At 49.7% G+C, this 8906-nt stretch overlaps 1 long non-coding RNA gene across 1 annotated transcript; it reads left to right on the top strand.

Annotated features, from left to right (window-relative positions):
- The first annotated feature begins 213 nt into the window (after positions 1-213).
- LOC140845847 (uncharacterized) lies at positions 214-8065 on the top strand. The gene is made up of 4 exons (XR_012124757.1): positions 214-403; positions 594-774; positions 5490-5683; positions 8030-8065. It is a non-coding gene; the product is annotated as an uncharacterized lncRNA (long non-coding RNA).
- Positions 8066-8906: the final 841 nt, after the last annotated feature.

Genomic DNA, 8906 nt, shown 5'->3' with positions numbered 1-8906 from the left:
ACATCTGTCACCAGGTCTGCTTAGCAAACAGAAATGACAGAAATTTGGTGTTTGTTTCTGATCACAGATCACACATAGTGTAATGACATGTGCAGACACATGCACACACATGCACACATGTACACACATACACATGCATGTGCACATATACACATGTGCACACACATGTCCCATGCTAATGCACTAACCTTTGGGGTAACAAGCTTGTTCTAAAATGGTGGCCTTACTAAAGAACAATCAGTTGATCTTTTTGCTTCCCATTCTAAATTTTAAAATAATGTTAAAACAGTGTTTAAAGTTATTTCTAGTTCCACCTGGAAATGACAGATAGCTGGCATCTCCCATCCTGTCTCCCACCTGGGGATCTCGCTGGCAGGCCTCTGAACACACCTGGCACCACAGGGTCAGTTTATTGGAAGCCACTGAAGGGGGTGCTGCCTTGACCCAGTGCATGGCTGGACTCGTTTCCCTGAAAACCAGCCCCCTCTTCCCATGGACCAGAACCCATTGCTTCCTCCATGGCTGGCCCCTGTCAGCTCCCTAGAGCCACACCCACGTGACTTTCCTGGGTCATTTGTTTCATCCAAATGCAGGAACAGCTACTAGGACTGAAGCGCGGGCACCGCATTGCCTTGGAGAGCCCTTGGGCCAGGAGTCTCCAGACGGGCATGGCGCTCAGGGACTGCTCACTCTGGAGAGAGCTGGGCCATGACACGTGAGCGCAGGAGACACATTTGAAGTCGAGCACCATGTTCAAGTCTTAACTATACAGAAGTGAGTAATATTAAACTTAAGTGAGCCACTGGTAGGTACACACAGAAGTGAAGGCGTGAACTCTGGATGACCCTACATGTTCACACTTTCTTCTATTTGTGATTGGTAAGGGTTCCTATGTGCCCACCCTGGCCTGTTGCTAGGGACGGTAAGTGTCACAAGCTGTACCCTGAAGGAAATGGGAATAGCAACTTTTCAGTTCTCCACATAACTGTAAAAAAACACGTACAGCACGAGCCAGTGTTCAGACTGCAGAGCCTCCGGGAGGGGTGGGAAGCCCAGCCCCATGTCTGCCCCCCAGGGCCCACTGCAGTGGGGTCCCTCTGCCCTGGCAGCCTAGGCCCTCCGCCCCCCCCCCGGGAGAGCTCAGGTCCTGTGGCCTGTGATGGGTGTGAGTGCCCAGAGCCCCCTGCATGGCCCCAGGCTGTGAGCAGGTGCTCCCAGCCTTACAGAGCAGGGGGTTGTCTCCAGTTCCAGTGCCCTGAGCAGCTGGGGTGGCACACTGACTATGAAGTCTTTGAACAGCAACCACCACAGAGGAAATAATGAACATCAGGAGTGATTTTTTCCAGTTCAGAAGGAGGCTCCTGGGCCATATAGTCTGACCTTGGGAGAAGGAATGGAGCAGCTCCATGCGGCTCCAGTGGACACTGATCTGGGGGCTGTCACCCCAAGACAGGGCAGTCTGCAGGGCAGGGAGCAGCTGGTATGCTTGACTGCACATGGGACCCTGAAGAACGTGAGTTCTCTCTCATCCATGTACCTGATGTTCTCACACCAGAAAAGCAAAAAACTCCGAATCAGTATTTACCTCTTTTTGTTTTGAGTATGTCAGGCGCGCTTTACTGAGACCATGTACTCTCGCTCTCACGCTGGACCATATCCTCCGGTCAAAGGAGATGACAGAAACATGGGCTATATGAGGATTTACTGGGAGCAAAAGCCTTCGTTTGAAAGGCTTCTTGGCCTGCAGACAATTCTGGGAGTTGTTTTTCGGGTCATTTACCATCATTGTGATGTGTCGAGACCAGACAGCAGCGTGAGGTTGGTATTGCCTCCAAAGGCAGGCTCTCACTCGGTGCCGGCAGCCACGGAGGTGTTGTTCACCCGTGTGATCCTTTGTTGCCTGGCTGCCTTGGAGAACAGGCACAGGGCACATCCCTGGACAGAGGTGTGAGAAGGCTGGGGTGTGGGGTGTGGACAGGGAGGCTGACCAAGAGGCCACATGGTTGCCTGTCCAGCCATTGGGGAGTCCCCAGGAGATTCAACACCAGGTTACTTTTCTCTCCAAACTCCACTTCCTTGGGAGATAAACACATGGAAACTGTGTTACAGAGTCTCTGGGGCCAAGCGCACTGAGCAGCTCTGTCCAGTGGTCTGTCTGGGGTGTCAGGGCTGCAGGCACGTCAGCATGCCAGTGAGCCAGGTGTGATGAGCGTGCACTTCACAACTGGAGTCACGCCTCTTGGCATCTGCTGCGTCCTCCCACCAGCAAATCCCCCTCATGTAATTACTTGCTCTGGGTGTCAGCTCTGAGCAGCGTGAGCGTGTGGACCCCTGGTGGCTTAGCCCCGTCTGCCCTCAGGCCCTAGAAGCACGCAGAATGGAGGCACCCATGTCAGGAGCAAGCGAGTGCAGGCAAGTCCTGGATCTTGGGCCCATTACTGACACAGTGACTTCAGAGCTTGGGGCGTGGTGGTGATCAGCAGTGCAGACTCATGTCACAAAGCAGACCAGACCCACTCCCTCCCATGACACCACGTCATCACATCGCACACTTCAAATGTCTTACCATCTCATGTGTCCATTGCACCTCAGTAGAGCTGGGAAAACCATTCCTTGTGACAAAGCTTCCGCCCAACCTCCCTCATGAGACAGAAGTCCTGATGCCCAGCAGGTGCTCACGTATCTTTTCCTTGGAAAGCAAACCATGTGGAAGAGTGAGTGCACAGTCATGGTGTGTGTGTCTCCTTGGTATCTCTGGGCTCAGGCCCAGGAAGCCTGGCCGTCGGGGTCCCTGCTGGCACAGGGGACCTTGGCTTCATGGGGCTGAAAGCACAGCTGTCACCATAGACCTGCTCTAAATGAGCTCATGGAGCTCGGCAGGTGGTGTCAAGGCGCAGCGTGTCCACTGCACAGGACTGTATGGGGCGTCCCCTCTTGAAAGCAATCTGGCCACATGTCCCACTGGGCTTGGTTCTGGCGCTGGGATGAGTCCCCATCCCTCATGAGAAGGGGCGGCGTGCCACAGGGCCACTGGCTGCGGGGGCCTTGCTGGGTGTCACCCTCAATGTTCTGAGGGGGATGGACAACGACGGGAAAACAGGCTGCTGGGGGGTGGCAGCTCCTCGGCCTGGCCGCTGCTCTCAGGGCACCTGCCTGGGCACACGGGGGTGTTCCTGTGGGTTCTGGCTGCTCCAAAGGCTCCTGTGAAACCTCAGACTTCATCATTTGATGGTTTTGAAAAGATGTGGCAAGAGGGTGGGATGTGACCTTGCCGTCCAGGAAGTGCCGTGAATCAGTCAGGCTGGAGCACACGTTTGCCTCCCTTGTGCACCACCAGGGTCACCCACAGCCGCCCACTCAGGGTCTGTATGAAGGGGGCTCAGGCATCTCATTCGCAGCTCCTCTGTCCTCAGAAACCCCGGCCCTCTAGGGCATACTCTACTCTGTTCCGATGGAACACAGTCCCCAGATAAGCTTAGCAGGAGGGAGAGGCTAAATAACCCCAGAAGATGACCTTATGTGGCAAAAGGGACTTGGCCAGTGTGTTGGCATTAAGGGTCTTGAGATGACAGATTGTCCTGCACTGTCCAGTGGACCCCAAATGCCACCACAGTATCCTCATAGGAGGGAGGCAGAGGGACATTTGACAGAAGAGGAAGGGATGTGACCCCCGAAGCAAGACACCGCGGCTGGTTGTGGGGGCACAGAACGGCCACAAGCCAAGGAGCCTGAGACGGCGCGTTTCCCGCTGCCCCAGAGCAGGGCCCTGTGTTGGCTGGGGGATGGTCTAGATGGTAGGGGGCTGAATGTGGTCACCCCCCGGGCTGTGGGCTCTAGCTCTCGCTGCCGCAGGAAACAAGTGCCGTGGACAAGCATCTGTGAGGATAAGGATCACCTCTCGGCTTCCTTTTCAGCTATGTGGCCACAGCACAAGGCTCTTCCAGTGAGGTCCAGGTGAAAGTGTGGACCACCTCCTAGAAAGTGTTCACAAGGAAAGGGCTCTGTGCTCCCCTCTGTCCTCTTCCCGGCAGGGAACACCTGCCTGTGCTCTGGGGACTAGCAGCCTGGACCATGAGATGGCTCTGGAGATCTCGCCTACACAAGAGAGGGTGACCTTGGGGCGGTCTCGGAGTCCTGGGGCTGGCACATTCCTATGAACGCTTTCCCTCTTATGGTTTCTCCAGAGGCAGCACTGTTTGGAGTTGCAGGTGAAGAATCTCTTTCTTCTTTTGCATTATATGTTTGTTAATTGTTCTTTCATTTCAGGTTTGCTATTATTTTGCTTATTTCTAACTCATGGGAGATAGGAGTTTTCTATTTAAGTCTATGTCAGGGCACCCTAATGTCCCCAGCACAACATTTCATGTGAGCAAATGTTACTCGCTGACTGCGCTTCACTTGGGCACCTTAAAAATAAAGCAGTAGGAAGAATCAAGGTGTAAGCACCATCGAATGGTATTTTTCCTTCTGTTATGGAACAAGGCTTTCAACTGCTTTTTTTAAGTTAGTTTCCAAATACACTTTCTCTGGGAAGCCAATAGGGATGGAGTTGTAAGTGTTGGCATCTGGCTGGTGACCCAATGCATGTCCTCGCCTGGAACGAGAGGATTAAAGTTGGCCCTCGGATGCCGGAGCTACGGAAACTTTTTCAGAGATGCACTGACAATGAAAGCGGCATTTGATTGTTGCCGCTTATCATCCCAGGCTGGACAGAGCCTTGAGACTGTTGTGGAAACAGACCGTGGCCGGTTCTGTACCTTCCTGCCTTTAACAAGGCCAGGAAAAGACATGTCTTTTCCCCTTTTCTCAGCATCTTGGCAACGACAGCTCCAGTTGCAGCCAAAATCTCAAAGTGCAGGGAGAGGTGGTTGACAAGAGCTGTTAAAAAAAGGCCTGTGCATTTCATGCTGTGCAGGTGGGGCGGCTCGACCTTGAAATGAATATTCTACTGGAGTCTCTTTGTCAGAACAGATTCAGCAGTTTTATTGGCTGTCTTGTAGGAGGACGATGGACCTCGATGGCGTCAAAGTGTTGTGCGGCGCCCACTGGAGGATATTTCCAAGCTAATGGAACCATACAAGCCAACGGAATAGGACCTTTCCAGAAACACATTGAAGAGGGTCACTGTTTTCTATTCAAATTTGATATTTCTATTTTAATGCATTGAGATTACTTAGATTTTTTTAATGAACACTATTCCTGTGAGATTTTGCTTCTTTGAAAGGAATTCTAAATGCATCTTTAAATGCTGTGTGAGGTTCATCGTGGAACCATCCATGAACATGAGGGTGGGTCCACAGGCGCTTGGGAAGCTGGAGAGTTTAATAGGAGGACAGAGTTTCAAAAGTTCAGTGTTGAACAAAAGCTTCTCATTGTGAAAACCAAAAAGCTAAGAATATAGACTCTTTAAAACCTCATAACATCTGGCGCGTGTGGGGGTGAGCAACTGACGACACCTTTGGTGTCCAGATCTGCTGCTTTCTCCGCAGGCCCTGCAGTGCGAGGACGGAGAGCTGTGCCCGCGGGTCCCCGGCTGACCTGGCACCAGCCCTCCTTTCCTGGAGCGCGAGCTGCCAGCTGCCCCCTGGCTCCAGGTGATGCTCTGTCGGGTGGCCCATTTTGTGAGGCCACCCGGAAGTGTCTGGGTCAACGACAGAGCAGTCACTGCTGTCAGGCATTACAGGTAAGGGGGACAGTGTGCTCTTAGTGATATATTTAAAAATGTAAATCAAGAAATTCATATTCTTAATGTCTAACACAGCACATCATGCACATTGTGGGTGTTCATTAAACAGCAAGCAAATGAGTCCAGGTAGGTTTTCATCTTGAGGAAATAAACCTGAGATAGGGCACGCCTCACCTCTAGAACAGTATGTAGACATAGATGCTGTATTTCACGGGGTCCACAATAGGAAATTTTATTTATGCAGCATTTAGGGTACAGCACTAGCGTGTAGGATTCCTACCCGCCCATTTCCAGTGCGGGCAGGCTGCTCCAGGTGTCACAGACTAAGCTCTGAGCATTTCGTAACAGAGGCTGAAGATCTACGAACAGCACTGATGTACTTTAATTGTTCTGTGTATCGTGATTTAGCTATTGTATCTTCTTTTATAAAAATAACACACTTGCTCAGACTTGGCTAGGCCCAGAAATTAACTTTTATTTTGGGTGAACTTGTTCAGAATAAGTAAATGTTAATCTAAAAAAGCTTTTAGTGACTGTTGACTATTAAAATTATTTTGGAAATGTGGTCAGAATTGAATATAAAAAATGTGCAGAGGAGATATTCCAAAATATCTGAATGTTAGCAAAGATTATTTCTGAATGGTGGGACAGCCATTTATTTATTTTAAGATTATTTCTCCCATTTCCCTAATTCTCCACAATACCCATTGTGTAGTGGAAAACAAACTTTCTAAACCAAATAACGGAGATGTACGCACTATGGTTTGCATGCAGGAGCCCTGTCCTTAAGAAAAATGATTGGGTAGGTTGTCAGGTTTTGAATATCAAGGTGTCTTGCAGTACTTAGTCAGTTATGATGGTCCTAAGGACTCACTCCCAGAATAGTTGACTGGTCTGTGCCATTTGACAGGTGATTCATATCAACATCTTGCGTGTTTTTGCCGAATGTCCATGTGATGACTGAGTGTGGTGCCGAGAGGCCGGAGGAGGCCCTCTCTGCGTGGCTGGTGCTGGCCCCCACCATGCTTCCTCTCTGGATCAGATGTGAGCCTAGCTTTGCCGTGAGGCTTTGTGGCGCCTCTTGGAAAAAGGCAGGTGTTTCCCCCCATCACAATGCCAAGCTTGGCTGCAGAGCGTGAGCAGAAATGGCAGGGCTTCTGGGGCCAGCCTGAGGGGCACAGTCACGTGTAGGTGACCCACCTGGAGGGCGAGGGTCCCAGGAGAACAGGGGAGAGAGAGGCGTGAATGAGCCCAGCATACTTCCTGATGCTGACCCCAGCCTGCCCCAGCCGGCCAACCTGCAGACCCCCAGGGAGCATGCACACCTGTGCTTGTAAACCAGTAAGCTTTTGGGGTTAACCAGCAATCATTTTCTCACTTACCTTGCTCAGCTAAAAGCACTAGCTGACCAGCCCCAGCCTTCAACAGCAGTTTCAGGGCTGTGCTTGTTAACCAAGGAGACCCTTTAGGCTTTCATGGCCTAATCTAACCAGCTTATCAAAGAAATCTTTTCAATGGGCACTATTTCATTTTCTGCTTCCCTTTAGATTTTTGGAGAAATTTGACATTTCTTATCAATAAAATCAAGGCAAGAACCTGACTGACTCATTTGGTGATGGTGATGACACCTCTGGGCAGTGTACTGTTCATAAACATACTCAGCCAGTAGCACCAGCCACAACCGTGCACACTCGAATAGCTTTTGGTTTTTTAAAAAGAGGATATCATGCAATGATAGTAACAACTTTAAATGCCTCTGCATGTTTAATAATACATGTCAACTCTTGTATTTCATTGTAGAATTCTGGGTAAGTGCACAGATTTGGGATTAAAATATGAGAAATAGGATACTGCAGTTAAACACTCACAGAAATCTAGAACTGGAAGGAAATAGTGATCAGCTGTCATTGGTTTTATTTTACTTTCATGATCATGAGAGTTTGGGTGACTTGCCAAGGTTTATATAATTAATGACATGCCTGGTACTCCTAACCCAGCTTATTTCTCCCTGTATCTGGACCTGCATCCATACTCCTGTTTGATGTGTAGTTTGGCCTAAGCCAACTAGATCTGGAGAACTAGGTCTCCTAGGGAATACTGGGATGGAATGTGCTGGTAGGAGTGGGTCAGGAGGCTTTGTATAATTAAAGCAAAGATTAAACAACTAGAGGAAAGCTTCATTCTACCAATGATAAAATTCATGTTTTCCCAAGGAAACCATGACTAAGTTCCAGATCAAGGTGCTAGCCCACAGCCAGAGCTCATGGAAACAAATGTCTGCAAACCCAATCTTTTTTGCCCCTTGTGTTACTGTTACAATGACCTATTTTACTTCTTTTTCAGGATTTTGCCAACAAGTGGTATAAAAACCCCTACAAAATGGAGAAGTCTTTTAAAAAGGAATTTGAATATCTAAGAGTTAATACATCAATAAACATTTTTAGATAAATAATATCTCAAAGGGGGTGGTAAATTCTAAGACCTTCTCAGCAGTGATGTTGACACTAGTCCTGGGTCAGATAATAACAACGATGATGGTGATGGTGATGGTGACGGTGATGATGGTGATAGTGGTGACGGTGATGATGATGATGGTGATGACGGTGATGGTGATGATGGTGGTGATGGTGGTGGTAGTGATGGTGATGGTGATGATGGTGGTGATGACAGTGATGATGGTGGTGGTGATGGTGATGGTGGTGGTGGTGATGGTGACGGTGGTGGTGATGATGGTGATGGTGGTGGTGATGATGGTGATGGTGGTGACAGTGATGGTGGTGGTGGTGATAATGGTGGTGATGACGGTGATGATGGTGCTGATGACAGTGATGATGGTGGTGGTGATGGTGATGGTGGTGGTGGTGATGGTGACGGTGGTGGTGATGATGGTGACGGTGGTGGTGATGGTGATGGTGGTGGTGATGATGGTGATGGTGGTGACAGTGATGATGGTGGTGGTGGTGATAATGGTGGTGATGATGGTGATGATGGTGGTGGTGATGGTGACGGTGGTGGTGATGGTGATGGTGATTGTGATGGTGGTAGTGATGGTGATAGCAATGACAGTGATGGCAGTGATGGTGATGGTGGTAATGGTAATAATGGTGGTGATGGTGATGGTGGTGGTGATGGTGATGGTGGTGGTGGTGATGATGGTGATGATGGTGGTGGTGATGGTGACGGTGGTGGTGATGGTGATGGTGATTGTGATGGTGGTGGT

Source organism: Manis javanica, chromosome 13, assembly GCF_040802235.1.
Source record: "Manis javanica isolate MJ-LG chromosome 13, MJ_LKY, whole genome shotgun sequence".
NCBI classification, from domain to species: domain Eukaryota; kingdom Metazoa; phylum Chordata; class Mammalia; order Pholidota; family Manidae; genus Manis; species Manis javanica.
This window is presented reverse-complemented; position numbering and strand designations above follow the sequence as displayed.